Genomic DNA, 17006 nt, shown 5'->3' on the forward strand with positions numbered 1-17006 from the left:
CCATACCTCAAAATTACAAAGAATTTCTTCATAACAGGAAATGGGCTGAACAACTCAGCTTTATAAATACCTGGAAAATAGAGATTACTGTAAAAATAATGCTGCATTATGATGAGTTTTTACTTGCACCTTTTATTTTGATGACCTTTAAAAATTTCATGTAAGTAACTGAAACTCGGTCTTTATCAACATTTTAGGAATGTGGTGTATGGAATCTGTGAATTCCACCAGTGCCCTTAAATTCCACAAACTGAGTGAGGTTCCAGAGTACCCTGCAGCAAACTTGGATCAGAGAACAGCTATTTGCTGAATCTTTTCTAAATGTAAGTAACTTGGGCATTTTTGTCACAGAAGTATTTTATTTGAACAACCTCATTGTGATGTGCCTTAATGAGGAGATATCTGTTTTTCCCAACTATCAGCCATTTGAAGATTGACCTAATCCAGGTTTACAAAGCTCTGACACAGAGGCTGAAATGCATTTTTTCAGCTGGAGCAAACTTCATTGCTAACTAAATCAAACCTTCCCACGAACAGAATAGAGAGCAGATACAATAATATCATATCCATAAGTATTTCACTAAAAGCTGACAGAGAAATAACAATGATAATTAAAATCATATGGTTATAAAAAAGAGTAAAAATATTTTCAAAGTAAAAATATTTTTCAGTAAAAATATTTTCAGAGTAAAAATATTTTTCCACAGTGAAATTATCTCAGAAAATTCTTATAATGCTGATTTTCTTTTAAATGTGAGAGAGATTTCTGCAGTATTTATATACTCCTACACATGATTAATGGTGTCACTGCTGTCTTTTTTATTAACATGTCTTTCCTACAGTATATATGGCATTAGAAGATTAATAGTCAAATGAAGGCTGCAGTCAAATGAAGTGCAGAGAGCACTATGAAGGCTTCTCCTTGTATTTTAAACAAGACTATTGCATTTTAGGGCAGACTCTTCACCTAAGGACAGAGTTTGCCTTTCAGGCAAAAGCCTCTGTAAATTGTGATTTGTCCATGCTGGTAAAGACTCGATGAATTCTGATGGAACTGTATGTAAGTATTTGTTTTGGTGAATAAGTGGTTATCACTTATTCAAGTGAAGCCAGTGAAGATTTTGCCAGAAAACTTCAATCCAAGCATTAAAAGACCTTTTTAATGCCAAACAGTAGCAAAGTAAACCAAGTTGTTTTCTGTCACTAGCCATTAGTGATTCCTTTAGGTCACTGTTTAAGGTGGCTGGACTGAAAATGTACTTTTTACATTATTCACCACAGTCAAGCAGTTGCTTTAAGGATAAACCTCATGCTACAGGTAAAAATCCATGCTACAGCTGGGAGTGAGAGGTACATTATTAATGGGCACATGTGAAGAGTGTAAATATTCAGTGAAAATATGTATTTGTGTCATTGAAACATGGAATCGAGTGTTTGTCCTGCACAGTGTGAAATAACACACAAACCAAAAGTTCTGAAGGAAAAAGTGTAGCTTTCCTGGATGATTTCTGGATTATGCAGGTCATTTCATAGCATGCTGCAGCTCAAAGCAAATACCTGAAATATGTCTCTGGGATAACACATCACAACAGCTTTTTCGTTTGGTCCAACTACTGAAATAAGGTAAAAATAGTTTTCCAGTTATCAGGCAACGTGCTTTTTTATAAGGGAGTCAGCAGGACATTCCCAGTCTCATTTTTGCCTCTTGTGGCAGCCCCAGCCCAGACACTGTGGGAGTGAAGGGACAGGCAGATGTCCAGATTCACAGACACACAGCTGGGTGACACTTCCCCTCACACAGACACATCCTCGTGGGAGTGGCAGCTCCCCACGCAGCCAAGGAGCCTGTTTACATGTGGAATTAAGCATATGGCTTAGGGTTAATTTGTTGAGCCCTCTCCTCCTAAACCAACAGGAGTATTCCAGAGGAATGAGTACAAAGAAATTGCCAGCAGTAATATCTAGAAGGTCATCATCCTTATTTATTCAGTGTGTTAATCCAGCTCTCAGAGTCTGTTCCAGAGAGAATCTCCTCTGGGACCGGCACCAGCCATTTTTATGGAGCAGCATTTACAGGCTCTGATATTTAACCACTCTGCATTTAATAAGAGAGGGAACTTCCCTTGTTAAGCACAGTTGTACGATCTGGGATCTGTATTTCATGAATGTAGCAAAAACTTTTCATTTTGGTAAATAATTTGGCGTGTAAATATTAGCATGGATAATTCCTTAATTTCCATACTAGTTTCTCACACTTTAGACTAACTAATGCTCCAGATTCCAGATGAATCAGGGCCAAAAATGTCTCGAGTTTCACGTTATTACCTGTCAATTGAACTATTTGCTGTGTTGAAATGAAACCAAAATCAGCTCAGGCATATTGAATGTGTTAAAGGGAATTTGGTCTGGGGTTCCAGTTGGTTTAAAAGCAAAACCTATTCCAATCAAGATTCTTTTCCATAGATTAAGGTTTGGTTTTGAATAATTCACACTGACCTATGTAGCACTCATAATTTACAGAAGTGATTTATTGGGTAAAATACAGAAATAGGGACTCAGAATAAAACGTTCCGTCAGAAGAACATTTTGCTGTGTTCCATTAGAAACAAAATGGTCTCTTACAAATGTATTTGTTCGAAGATATTCTAAACTTATGGTTGTGCAGATCAGTTTCTTCTTTTCCAAATGGGTCTATGCCTTGTGGAGATGTCAGCTAATAAAGATACTTATTTCTGCAGTCTTTGATTTTCAGCAGGGCTTCTATAAATAAGGAAATTCAATAGTTTCATTATAACCTCATACTACAGGGGTTTTTACAACACAGTGTTTCATGTACAGTCTTGTACTCTCTAAAGTTTTATCAATATGATGATAATGACAAAAAATATTACTGCCTGTAATTTTAAGTAGACAATTACTAAGTAAAACTGTTTTGTCATTTAGACTTTATCTTTGATCATGTTGCTTCTCTGTGAGAAGTTGCTTAATTTTTTATGTGATATTAGCCTGGTCTAGTACAATTTAGAATGTGTTTATAGGTGGAAGTTATTACTGCATGAGAAATACTTGACTTTTTCTATATTCATGCTTAATTTTATTTTGTCATTTAGAATATCTGTAGTTTGCATGAATAGAGTTGGCACTTTATAAAGTGGTGTCATAAATAGAATAGGCAGCTACAGTGAGACAATATTAGAATAGTCCTATTTTCCACTATTTCTTCTGATCTTGTATGTAAGAAAAATAATGTACTGGCTTTTCATTTCTTAATCCTTTAAGGAACATAGTGAATTTAAAGATAGTTAATCTCTCTTTACTTTGGGTGTCTAAAACTTAGGTACAGTGATGAACAAGATGACTGAGGAGTATCCTATTATCAGTGATGAGAAATGGGTGCTGTCAAAGAGTTACTCATCCTCTCATATGACAAGAACTGGAGATAGTTGGGACTCAAAGAGGAATTTGCTGAGTTTTGAAAGATTCTACTCTGAATCTGGACTTATTCTACAAAACCAGACCATCATCTTTAGGGAGGTTACACTGTTAAATCATCCTGGAGCCATTAAAAGTGGATTTTATAGAAAAGGGGTATTTCCTTCACATCCACTAAAGCAAACCATATGTGTGTGTATCTGTGTAGCTATAAATATACACAGGTAATGGTTGGATCTTGCTCCTTAAATGATCATTTGTTGCAGTGAGGCAGAACCTGGTACATTTCCTGTATTCTGAAATGTTTGGTCATTATTTCAATCACTCAAATTTAGGCCCTGGCTGAGAACAATCAATATGGCTGTAAATCTAAAAATTAAGTAGAAATAGGTATTGCACCCATGGGAGTACAGATAATGTTATACAATGTATGATAATGTTCCCATATTATCAAAAATTGTTTAATCAAGATTTTTTACATTTGTAACATTTTTTACTTCAGTAAGAACTAAATTAGCCATACTTGATAGGAATTCTTTCTATTACTCTACTCAGTTTATACTTTTCTGTGAAGAACTTATCATTCAGCTGTGTAGTACTTTTTTTTTCCACAGAGGAGGACTATATTCTTCAATTCCATTCATCTTTACATGCCATTTGCTGCTTTACTAGGATTAACAAGGCGTTCCAAGTATTTTAACAGGAAAGTAATACATTCACAAAAATTCTCATTAAAGTCTTTATCTTCAAGTTACAAAAGACTGCACTTTTTAATGATTAAAAACTGCATACTGAAGCAGCACATACTTAGAGAATTATTCTGATAGTACTTTTGTTACATAGGTTTTGGAAGATCCCTTTCTTTGCTACCACATTCTTGTGTCTTGGAGCTTTTTTACTGTGGTAATAAAGACTGGATTCTTACTTAGGGATATAATCTGTGGCTATCAATGACTAACTAACACATCTCTTCTGTTATTAAAACAATTCCAATGTGGAAAATTTCAGTTTTAAATGCAGAGGATCAAATTATATATGAGGCGAGCAAGGCTACAAGCACGATTAAATAGCACCTTTCCAACAAAGGTTTATTGCCTTGCAATTGTCTCAGTTTCATGAAAATTTGTAAGGATTCATATTTAATTGATATTTTTTGAAATTCAGAAGGGAGCTTTATGTAATTTCCTATCAGTGCAGAAATACATTAGGTAAAGAGCAGAGGTATTGATATCTAGGTGCAGAGATATTGATATTTGAGCAGAGATAAACACTAGAGCTCGTTGAGATGAATTCCTGGTGCAGTACTCCTGGTGCACCACGTCTGAGCCACTGCTTCACAACACTTTCTCCACCAAATAATCAGAATTCCCTACAAAACATTCTGAAATGAGGTGTTTCAGAATCAGGGAGTGCTCCCAATATGCATCCTCCAAAAAAAAATACTGCTGGCCTGTTGTTTTAAATGAAGGGGTCCTAGAAGTGCCTTTCCAAATACCTCTGCAATGATGTGTGAGCTGGAGGAGAGATGCCTTCTCAAAGGTGATATGGGACACACTCAGATCTTCATTTTGATCCAGTCTCAATGCTGAAGAACAGCTCCTGTTAACTTCATTGTGCAGTCAGGCCTGTGATGCTGCATTTCCTCAGACATTTCAGGTTATCACTGTATTGACTAAATACAAATACAGTTTGTTGCTCTGGGAGACACACATATTGCAAATTAAATCAGCTGCTGGAACAACACGAATATTCTTTGTGCCTAAGGAATGTTGGATATTCTCTGAGAACTTAGACATTAAGAAATGCAGTTCTTAATTGTTGTTATTCTCCCTTCACATATTTCTCCATGAATTTGTGGTGAGTTATGAATGCACACATTTGTTTGCTTCTCTATGCATATGTCTTCTTTTGCTTGTCTCCCTGACAGGTTGCCAATGTTTTGTTTCTCAAAAATTAAGTTTTTGAAAAGTTTTGCAGAGTACTGGGGTGGCAGGTGTGTGAAAGGTGACAAGAATTCAAGGCCAAAGTTTGAAATGTTCATGCATTGTGAAGGAAATAATTTTCATGGTAATTATGCAAATATACGGATAATTAGGAATCCTTTGGACACTAAGTACATCTTGCAATATTCAATACAAGGTCCTGTACTATGAAATTTTGCAAATTCTGTTGTACAGAGATGTGATGTAACAGGGCATTATGCAAATCCCTATTGGTATCTTGCTATTTCTTTATGTCTTTTCCATTAATGTGAAAGAACACAAAAAACAAAAGGAAAAGCTGGCTGTAGAAGAAGAATTATGCATTTGACTGCATATAAAGTAACTCATGAAAACAATTTTGTATGTATTTATACCTTTACAGATAAAACAGTTTTGCTTTTTCCTTCATTCATGCATTTAATTTAATGATTTTGAAAGATGCAGATGGAATAGTAACAGTTATATAATTTTCATTTTGCCAACAGGTTTCTTGCAAGAGTGTTCTGAAAAACACGGAGTCATTTCAGTCAATGAGTTGTTGTTCTCCCCCTCACCACATTTCTGTGGTCACTGTCACCAGTGGAAATCACAAGCTCGTTATCATTACTTGAACTGGTGGGTATTGCAAAAATAGTAGATCCAACAACAAAATGAAAATGAGACAACAGCTTGTTGTCTTAAATACATTAAAGTCAACACTTACGTAATCTTTCAGAATTACATCAAATATTAAATGGAGGCAAATAAATATTGTTTTAGCTTTCTTTTTATTTTAAAGTCCTATTTCTGAATTTTTTCCTATTTATTCTGTGTTAGTAGTGAATTTACATTCCTGTGTAAAAAGACTTGGAGGTAACTGCACAATTTAGATTTGATAAGACCAGTGAACTGATACCATGGCTCAATGATTTTTTCTGAATTTCATTGTAAAATAAAAAATAATAACTACAAACCATGTCAGCATTTGGAACAGGGTACATAAATTCTTGGATAAGAAAAAGATTTTAACACACATTCATTGTCTACATTATTTTCAGAAGATTTTAACTTAGTGTTAAATAAATCCTGCATTCAAACATTACGTATTTGGCCAAATGCAAATATCTCTTAGTTAAAAACAATAAAATATTTCCTAGCTACATTCCTGCTGACTTATACTTCAATATGCAGATATAATTTTGTGTGACCATTTCTTTTACTTTTCTTTGAAAAAGATTCTAAGAGATTTAGATTTATCTCTCTCAGACATTTTAAAACTGGCTTGATAATAATTCTTTGGAAGAGGGATTTTCCCCTAAATGGTGCTAAGGTGTTTTCCGAGTTCCAGAACAATCTGAGCCCAAACTTCAGTTGCTGTGAACTTCCATACTACTACCTGACTGAATGCTGTACCAGCTACCATGGGAGTCTGGTTCTTTCTCTAGACTTAAGTCAGGGTAACAGAACAAATAGCAAATTCTCCATTGAAGTCTCATGTCATTACTCTAAAACTGAACAAGGCTTTTAAGATAATTCAGGTAAAATTTTGTTTTAAAATCAGTGTTCCTTCTTGAAAGAGGATAGTTGTTTTGGGAGACCTAACCTAACCTAGGAGAACTTGATTACAAAAAGTTAAAAAATCTTGTTTAGGCAGAATAATGAGTCTAAAGTGCTAGATCAGTGACCTTTTATAATATATGAACTTTATTCTACCCTGAACATTAACTCCAGCAGGCACAGTATAAGACAAATGTTATCAAACAATATTCTCTTCCATTTTATCTTAGTTTTATTTGCTCCTTATGGCACAAACTAAGGAAAAATATTCTTAGACCTCAGAAGACAAATGCCATCTGTCTGGTGTGTCTGTGCTTGCCATATGTGATCTATTCAGCTTATGAAATACCTGCACCCAACTTGTTGGTGTGAAGTTGAAAGACAGTTTATTCTTTAAGCAATGTGATGCTCCTGTAGGCAGCCAGTCAGCTAATCTGGGACATACCTCCTTTGCTTCTGCATTCTCACAGGTTACTATTTCTGTTACAGGCCTACACCAATTCCCTTGATCCAGTGGACTGATGATCCATCAGTATCCTGCTTTCTTCATGCCCCAGTCAAGGTACAGTAGTTTCATAAGGTGTTACCTGCTGATTATCACAATATAGATTATAAAAAACCAGATTGTCTGCTGGTTATCACAATACAAAGTTCTGCTGCCATCAAATACCAGACATTCGGGAGGAATTTCTTTGCACAGCGAGAAGCTTTTGAGCTCACAAAAGACTTCCATTGAAATGTTCACCTTATTGGCCCTCTTACCAGACTGCTCACATTCTGAATCCTTTAGAGCTGCTCTTAGCCCCAGTTGCTTAATAGTGGAACTGTCTCCTGTATCAAGAGAGCTTTAATTTCAAGCCATATCCCACTCCTGAATTTACATGTACATGTCAGTGTCTGGTCTGTTGCTCAAGTTTTAATACTCTAGATTTGAGAATCAGAAGAAACCAAGATAAGCAATTAAATAAATGAATTTAATAAATAACTGATTGAAGAATAATTTATTAAATTAGTGAACTTATTTACTTAATTAATTGAAAATATCTAGCATGCCAATAGCAATACTTCTGTGCTATTAACCCGAGAGCAGTTCAATTAAAAAATAATAACTTCTAGTTGACTAATATTAATATGGTGAATAAATATGCTACCAAGAAAACTGTTTATATTTTCAAGGCAGCCAAGCATCTGCACACAAACAATTTCTTTCTTGCAGCAGAATTTTATATAATGTCTGAAAACACAGAGGAAAAAAAGCCTTTGCTCTTTCTCCTTCAAAACAGACAGGAGCGTGTTTACTTTCACCAAATATCCACATGTGTGTGACACTCTCAGGAGCATTCAGTTGCTGTAAGAGTAGAACTTTCTAATTCTTTTCCATAAACATCCTGCACATGCATCTCCTGTGTCTGTGCCCTCAATAAAGGAGGAAGGAAGTCCTGAAAGACTGTCTGTGTATTCAGTTGTGAGCTCCCACTGGGAAGCCAAGGCAAAGGACACAATTCTTATACAAATGGGCAAAGGTATCTACATTCCACAGCGCCAAGCAACCATCAAATCCAGAAGAAATTCCTAGTCCTCCTCCTTGCCCTACTTCAGGCATCTGGGAATCATTGAAGTCTTGCAAATAACTGAAAATATTAGCTGTCTGGTCACTGCTCACATCGTGCTAAAGTATACATTTCATCTACCCGTCCTAATTTTCTTGTCCATTTTACCCCATATTGTGAGACAGGATATTAAAATAAGTTCTTCTTATTTCTTTGACGGAGTGTAACAACATTTTCCAGACATAATGTGTCTCAATTTTCTCCTAAGTGTATTATTGTTATTTCTCTAGAGCCATAAAAATTGGCATACCACAAACGTCAATGATGCTTAAAAGCCTGTCTTAGTGGGGGAAAAGGGCTATGAAATAGCATGGTTACTTTTGTAAGAAAAAACATGAAAACTTTTCTAAAATAATAGTTCAATAAAATAAATGATACAAAAAGTCATTACAGTGTAGGATATAAGTCTCTTCCTGAAACCTGCAACCTTTTTCCTTATGTTTTTATCATCTGTGATTAATATACCCACATCCAAGTTTGGCTGGTAAACCCTGATACTACATCACTGCCTTATCTCTTTGTTTCTCCTTGTTTATACTATGCTGCATACCCTTACAAAAGGGAAACTAAAAGTGACATTTGGGATGTATGGCAGGATTTTTAATATTTACTTTGGCAGATCTTAGTACAGATACAGATTTGGTGACAATATCAAGAGTCAAACACTATCAATTTGTTGTAAGGCACATAGGCCAACAGCAGAAAAATAATCAGACAAGAATTTAATCAAGCAAGTGCTAAATAGAGGTGTATGGCAGGACCTATCACAGCACCTATTTTGTACCATACCTACATACACTATGTTTAATTTTCAATAACTGCAACAGGCAAAAACATGGCAGTAAGATCCCAACATCTACAGTTAATGTGAAAAGACCTAGAGCAGAAAAAGCTTATTTTTAACGTAATTAAGTCACTCGAACAAATTCTGCCTGTTGTGCCATGACTTGAACATAGTTGTTTATCAGTGTAGAATTTAGACTGCTGTATCTGTCCCACCTGGAAATACAGACCCACCACACAGTGGTGCAAGGGATACAAAGGAGGTAGATACATCGAGGAATTTACTACAAACAGAAAGCAAAATTGTCTATAGCAGTGAAAGCTCCAGTTACTAAGAATAGAAAACCTTTTTTCAGCACAATAGTTCTGGGCATTGACCAGTTATTTTTCTTTTTTCAGCAACACATCAAAACTTTCCACCACTTTTTGTATCTGGTTCCAATGAACTAATAAACTGCTGATAGTGCTTATCAACTTGTCATGCATGGCAATGTTTTTTCACTTGCAACAAGAAAATGTTTATCTTTTTGCTACACTCAAAGCAAGCAGCAGAACTGAAAGTTCCTGTGAGAAGAGCTGGCAAGTGGCCTGCAGTCTAGAGACTTTGCTTTATTCTTTTTTATTGTTTGTTCCCAAAATTGTTTTTCTCAGCCCAAATTTTTCGGTGTTCTAAGATTGGTAATAATTATCTACAGACTAAAAAACGTTCCAACATAAGGTGCAGCACCTTAAAGTTATTATTTGTTCTTTCCAACCTTTTGACGCCTCAGTGTTAAACATGTAGGTCAGGACTGGGAGATGCAGAATCACAGAAGAGAAACAAAGTCCCTGTCTCCCAAATAGGTTCAAAGCTCCTTGTTTCTGCCATAACACAGTAGTATTCTTGTGCATTAGTGTAAAATACTGAAGTGTTTTTAAATGTTCCACAGGTAGAATGGGAAAATACAGTTTTCTGCTCTCTGTGAAAAGGTGAGAATATATCCTTGGAATATATAATAATGTCAATACCACCCAATTATTATGTTTCATTAGAAATATTAATTTTTTTTGCATTAAGATAAATTTGCTATTACAGGTATTGTAATACACTCTGCAGATTTGCTGTTCAAGTGCACTGCTCTCTTATCTTAATTCGTAGGGAAATCAGTTAAAATTGTGTCGTTAAAGTTTGTTTTGTCTGCCAACCACAGTTGCAGGCAGTTTTTCAATCCCACTATCAACAGTGACAAAGGAGATGCCTTAGGGAGTTAAGTGGGATGAGACTCCGGAGGCAGCAGGTCACCATCTCTTTGCTGTCTCGGGGGTGACATCTGGGAAAAAGTCAGCGAAGCCCTGGAGCAGCAGCGGAGGGAGCGCGGTGTGCCGTGTGCTCCGGGCAGCCCCGGTGCAGCACAAAGGACAGAGGCACCGGCGGCCCTGCGGGAGGGACCCGCTGGCCCCTCCCAGCCCACCCTGCCGACTCCTCTCCTGCTCCAGGGGCTGGGTGAGCCCCAGGCTTTGGATGCGTGCGGGGTCCTGCTTTAGGAGGAAATCGAGAGCCCTGAGGTGCTTCATTGGTGCAGTTTTGCCCCCTTGCCCCGCTCCGGGGTGTTTGCGGGAGGGTTGTGTGTTATCAGAGGCCTCAGGCCTTACTTTCTGGCAGGAGGAGCTGCCTCTGCTTTGGGGTGGGTCTTTTTTGACTTCTTGGAATTTTCTGTTTATTAACTGGGTAACCTGGAAAGGAGAGGATAGCAATGGAGCTGGTACAGAAAGATACTGTGTTGTAGGCCAGAGCTGACTATTCCAGATTAAAATGCATTCTGAAATGAGGTGGGAGCTGCACTGCTCCCTCTGACAGGTGAAGTGCCTGCAGTACCTTACCTGGCTCAGTCTCTAGTCAGGGCATTTTCCACCCTCCCGGGACTGGCCAGGGGGCAATCAGGGCCCAGACCCTGAATCCAGAACCTCTTGATGCAACATTCATCTCCTAATGCTCAGACTGGAACAAGAACTCTATAATTTTCATTTCAGATATGTTCTAAGAAGGGGTTTGTTTCCTTTTTTTTGGTTTTAAATACACCCAGAGTTTTAAAATAATAAAATTCTGGTACAAGTTAGAATAAATTTCTAAGATAAGATGATTTTATATGAATTATCAAGGTACCGAATCTAGATTATTTGACTGTGAGCCCAGATTATACCACAAAGTCTATGTTTGATTCAAACTACAATCTGGGGATCTTCTGGGCTCACTCAGTTCTCCTTACTGCCAACTGCAGTCATGGGATAGTTCTGTTATGGATTAGTTCAGAACTCCAAAAATGACTAGCACAGATTCCCTGGCTTTATATATGAATATCCTATTGCTTCCTCTGTTCAAAATTAACCTGCTGCAATCTAGTTTGATTTTAATGGTGCTCTCATTATTGAGATTTCCAAAGGCCTCAGTCAGCAGTCACAACAGGGCTGTAGATTTCATTTTTAAAAGAATATACAAAATAGTATTCGTCATTTGAAAAGCAAGGAAAATTTTAAAGTGGCTTTTTCTTTAAAAAAACCAAACCAGTACCCAGTAACCAACCAAAAAACAATTTTGATTAAGAATTGAGTTTATCAGTAGATTATTTCTTGGGCAATATCTCCTGTTAAGTCTAACTACTGAAGAAATTAATCATCTCCAAGTATTTCATCTTCTAATTGCTTAAGTGTAAAATAGGTCATATTATCTATCTTGATGAAAGCCTGATTATGAAATGTGTGATTTCTTTTAATGATCTTTATTAACTTACAATGATTCCTGTATGCCCTTCCAGCTCTAACTGAGATCCTGTCAGGACTGTACTTCCTAACTGACATTTGCACTTGTTTAAAATACAACCATAAAGATCCACTTCAGTCACAATCTTGGCACTGGTGATTTAAATATGGGAATTAAATTGTTTGCATGCATTCAAAAGTTAAGGAGAAAAAACCAAAACCATTTACACTTCTTTAATCAGCCATCAATGGCAACAAATTAATTCTGTAGTCTAAATAACATTTAAATAGTGTACATACAGTTGAGGTAGTGTTCAAAACTTGAGATAATAATGGGTTTCTTCAATATATAAATGAGACTGGCTTCTCTTATTCAGCCTATTTAATAACTGCATGTCTTTTCTGCTATTTTTGTTTATCTGTTAGGAGACTGTTGGTAATCACAGGAATTTTATATATAATAAAAAAATAAAATAAATATATATAATAAAAAACTGAAATGCTGTTAATGCTCTTCCATTTTGTAAAAGAATCAAAGCATTCTCATATTACTCAATTCTTGGCACATAACAAATACATAATATCTTTTCCACTGTGGAAATTCTATTTGAAAAATATTACCTACTTGCTACTGTTTTAACTTTTAGAGCAATTTGTCTCTTGGTTAATGTCTCTTGGCCCTATAATTAAAAGAAATCGAAACCCCTAAAAAGAGGCTAATAGAAATCTTCACTTTGCTCATATTTAAAGAACAACCAGAGAAAAAAAAATGATCTTTTACAGAATGTTTAATACTGAAAGTTACTCCCAGCCTATTCCCACAGTGCTTTTAGCTTTAGTGGACAGTTTTACAGATGACTTTTACAGATGGGGCTCTATCAGATCCAGAGGGTTTTGTGACATACCATTTCAAACCAAAATGATTTAAATACTTAAAATAAACATCTTGAAGCAAGTGTTTGAATTCAAGAGCTTAAATATACATCTCGAAACATGTACTTGGCTCTCTTTTCTGATCCTTATTCTTCAGTGATAAAAATGTGCAAAAAAATGATAATTGTATGTCAGGTTATTCCTCTTAGATATAAAAGGGACTGGAATTTAGTGTTACTTATTTTGATTCTTTTCCTTGAATTTAATCTCAGGATTTCTAGATCTAACCATATATTTTTCTTGAAAGTAATGGCATATGATAAATATATTTTTACATATTTGCAGAGCACATGTTCAGAAAGAACCTGACTTTTGCTCTGGCCTGGATGTATATAAGTAGTTTTGTATGCAAGAATCAGCTGTTGAAGCCTACAAGTTATGCAGGTAAGAAATTTTATGAAAGATTGCTTACCTTAGGAAAAAAAATTAATTCTGATATCCTTGAAAGATTACGTGTAAGATAAGATGCTGACACAGGACAAATACAAAATTAGATCAGTTTTAATGCTCAAATCTATCATCACAGGATTCTTTACATCATCCTGTGACTAGCATAGCCCCCAAAAGACTTTTAAAAAGTAATTAAAACTCCAGTCTGTTCATATTAGGTCTTCTGTAGCAAGGTGATACATTTTGTAGCTCTGGGAGTACTCCCTTCACTGATCTTAACACTGCAGAACTCCATAGAATATATGCTGTCTCATGCCTTTTTTTTTTAACATTTCCAATTAGATGCAGAGTCTTTACCTCAGGAATGTGACTTGGAAATAAAAAGTTTGCTGAACGTGCACTTTTGCACGGTTAGAAAAAAAAGTGCCAAAAACTTTACAATTAATTTAATTGATTAATTTAATACCTTATAAGAATGCATATGCCAGTGTGTTTTGACCTGTGAGTACAATATTGTTCAACACTGCTTGTTCAGTCCTCCTAGAAGGGAACGTTCTTGTTATTGTGGTGTTTATTTGGCATCAAAAGTTCTGAGTTTCAGCTGTAACAGCAAGTCCACTTTGTGACCTGTAGGACATGACTTGACCTGTAAGGTTTTCTTGCCTGAAAAATGAGACACAGTCCTTTAGCAGAATGAAGAGCGTTTGCTTGGAGATTAAACTTTAATATAAAAGGGGGGGGTGAAGCCACCCAGTTGTTTCTTTCCTATGTCACCCAGTATTTTGGAGGCTATTTAAGGATATCAGTAGTCCCTGTCAGAGGGACGAAGTGACACCATCTATTAGTTCCTTTAAGCTCGTCAATGGAGTCAGGAGTCCATTTAACACAAAGCAGTGACAGTGCTGTCCCACACACAGCTACTGAAATAAATGTTACCAGCACTGCACATGTCAACCTGATGATATATTGGGCTGAAATACCCAGGCACAAACAAACCGTGTTTACGGGTGTGTGTTCTGCCTCCTCCTTCAGGAACTGGAAAACTGTAGGCTCCAGGGGAACCTGTCACCCAGCAGGAATAAACTGTGCCCAGGAGATCCCTGGAGATCGCTCACGCTCACCCAGAGGGGCAGGGAGAGGAGCCACACAGCATTCCCAAGGGACTGGGCCATCCCACCTCCCTCAAAAGCCTCTCAGCAAGAGGAATGCCCACACAAAGACCTTTAGAGTTGGATAAGCACAGAACAGCTGAGAACCCACAATACCTTTTCTAGGTTTAATCATAATTTTATTTTGGGACTGTATGAAAACTTGGGTATTTTGGTACATTTAATTTAAATAAAAGTACTGGACAGATCCATGCATTTGATAAATGACCTGATGCATGTTTCTAAAATTGATATTCTAACTGAGGTCCACCTGAGCAGTCATTCAAATCAGCTTGCAAAATGTCTGTCATATTTTCAGAGACACAGATGCTAAATTCTTATGTTAAAAACAAGTTAATTGTACCAAAAGAATGAAGCTCTCGCTCTTAAGCCAAAATATATCCCTCTTCATAATACCATGCAGTTATCAGCATGTCCCTTGGATTTATGACTTATGACATTTGTTTACCAACAGGTGGTTGCATATCTTGCCATTTATATTTTAAGCAGCAGTAAACACAACTAAAAATAAGACAAACAAAATAAAACTCAGTGGTGTTTTTAAAGTGTTTTTAGAGAAAAGCTGTATTTTTAAGCCAGGTCTTCGAGTAGTTCTCACCAGGCCCAGCAACACAGAAGAATACTGCAAGAGCAATAAGGATTTTTAGGGGCATTATGATAGTGTAAAGGAAACACATCTGCCCCCAAAAGTCCCTCATTTTCCCTGCGGTTCAGAGCCATGCAGGAAGTGGTGAATGCTGTGGAACATCAAAAATGAAACTACAAAGAGAAGATTTTTAAGTTAGAACAACTTTCCAACAATACCTCAGGATTTCATCATTTTCTGTTAGTTCACTACACAGGAAAATTGTAGTTTTTCAAACAGCCTCTAAGTCATTGCTCTGAATGTATAAAATGGTCCTGTCCATTCAACAAAGTGAATTCTTAGGCAACACTCTAAGAAATTCTGTTGGTATTGGGAAGTGCAAAACATTTTGCAGGAAGCCCAGACAATACAGGACAATTTTTCTTCTTTCAGCTCTCCAAAAGCAAAAAATAAAACAGAATAATCATCATTAACCATTGACCTGCATTTCTCATTTTTAAGGATACTTCAGGGACAGAGTGAACATTAGTTTATAGAAGAAAATTATACATAATAGAATCATATAACAACTTTCATTTTAAAGAATTTAAAGATATTTTCCAACTCCCTAGGCAGTTTTTTATACATACAGAAAGATCACTCAGAGTAAAAATACAAAGAGGAATGCAATTTAGGAAAGACTAAATACTAGATATTTATAAATATCCTTAGTAAAACAGGTAGCACATTTGAACTCTAAGTTATGCCTGTTCAATTGACATGCCCAATGAAAAGTTACCATTTTAAAATAATCCACATTGAATAGCACCTAACAGGCATAATCTTCACAGATTCTTGTACCATAAGGTATAAAATATATCACTGAAAAAAAGCAATGCCCAATTCCTCATATATTATTTAATATGATGGGCTGTGTAATACATTTGCTCTGTGTTCGTGTTAAAATATAATAAAAAATTAACCCAATTCTTCCCTCAGGTTCCAGAAATTTTAACGTGATCTCACTTGCATTTTTTTATGGATGCAGGTCCAGTGAATTCAGTGGAGATCCTTCTGACTGACAGCAACATCCAGGCACCTACTGACAGAGGTGGGTGCAGTTTGTGTGATTTGAAATAGGCCTCTGATTACAAAAGAAAGCTTTAATACAAACAGCAGCAGCATCAAAGCAAACATCTGGATTTTGCTGACCTTAGTAGCCATTTTAACAGTACCAATCCATGACAAATAGAAATGCCCCTTCAGTGCAATTACTGCATTCACTTATTTTTCTTGGCACATGTGGGCCAGTCCTGAAACATCCCGATGGATTTTTCTCAACCTTTCCTAAAGCCCTTTATATGGGCCTTGTTGTAGGTGACAGAACACATTTTGTCCTTTTTGTGTGTGTGTTTTAATTCTTATCCTGACCTACAAACAAAAGAAAAGTTTTCCTTATAAAAATCAGTGTTTAGAGACTATTTTATATTGGTTCTTACAGAAAGGCCACGATTTCAGTAAAAGGATTTGGTCTGTCTGACTGAAGCTTAGATACTTTAAACAGCAAAAATGCATCAATACTACTTTACACTGGTGAATTGTAGTCTCCTTCATTAACAGCTAAATTAAAATATTACAGCAGTATTAACTGAAAAATCAAAATAGTTTTGTTTAAAGTTTTTCACGTGCATCCACAGTATAAGTAATTAGTATATTAGGAAATCAGATAGAATTGATGTATCATTTTTAAGACTTTTGAGCTCAGCTAAGAGCAAGTATGCTCCAAACAGGAAAAGAAAAAAATCTCTGGAGCCTGCCTGTAGAAAATCCTGATTCCAATGTAAAAAATAAAATGTTGGTAACTGAAGAG

At 36.2% G+C, this 17006-nt stretch overlaps 1 long non-coding RNA gene across 2 annotated transcripts in view; it reads left to right on the forward strand.

Annotated features, from left to right (window-relative positions):
- The window catches only part of LOC108494409, a 36083-nt gene that overhangs the window by 14324 nt on the left and 4753 nt on the right, over window positions 1–17006 (forward strand). For both annotated transcript variants that reach the window (XR_001873837.1, XR_001873838.1), the window contains 6 exons: window positions 198–323; window positions 5900–6029; window positions 7440–7512; window positions 10273–10312; window positions 13298–13396; window positions 16185–16247. This is a non-coding gene — a long non-coding RNA (uncharacterized LOC108494409). The remainder of the gene's footprint in view (window positions 1–197; window positions 324–5899; window positions 6030–7439; window positions 7513–10272; window positions 10313–13297; window positions 13397–16184; window positions 16248–17006) is intronic.

Source organism: Lepidothrix coronata, unplaced genomic scaffold, assembly GCF_001604755.1.
Source record: "Lepidothrix coronata isolate B3197 unplaced genomic scaffold, Lepidothrix_coronata-1.0 Scaffold24, whole genome shotgun sequence".
Lineage (NCBI taxonomy): Eukaryota > Metazoa > Chordata > Aves > Passeriformes > Pipridae > Lepidothrix > Lepidothrix coronata.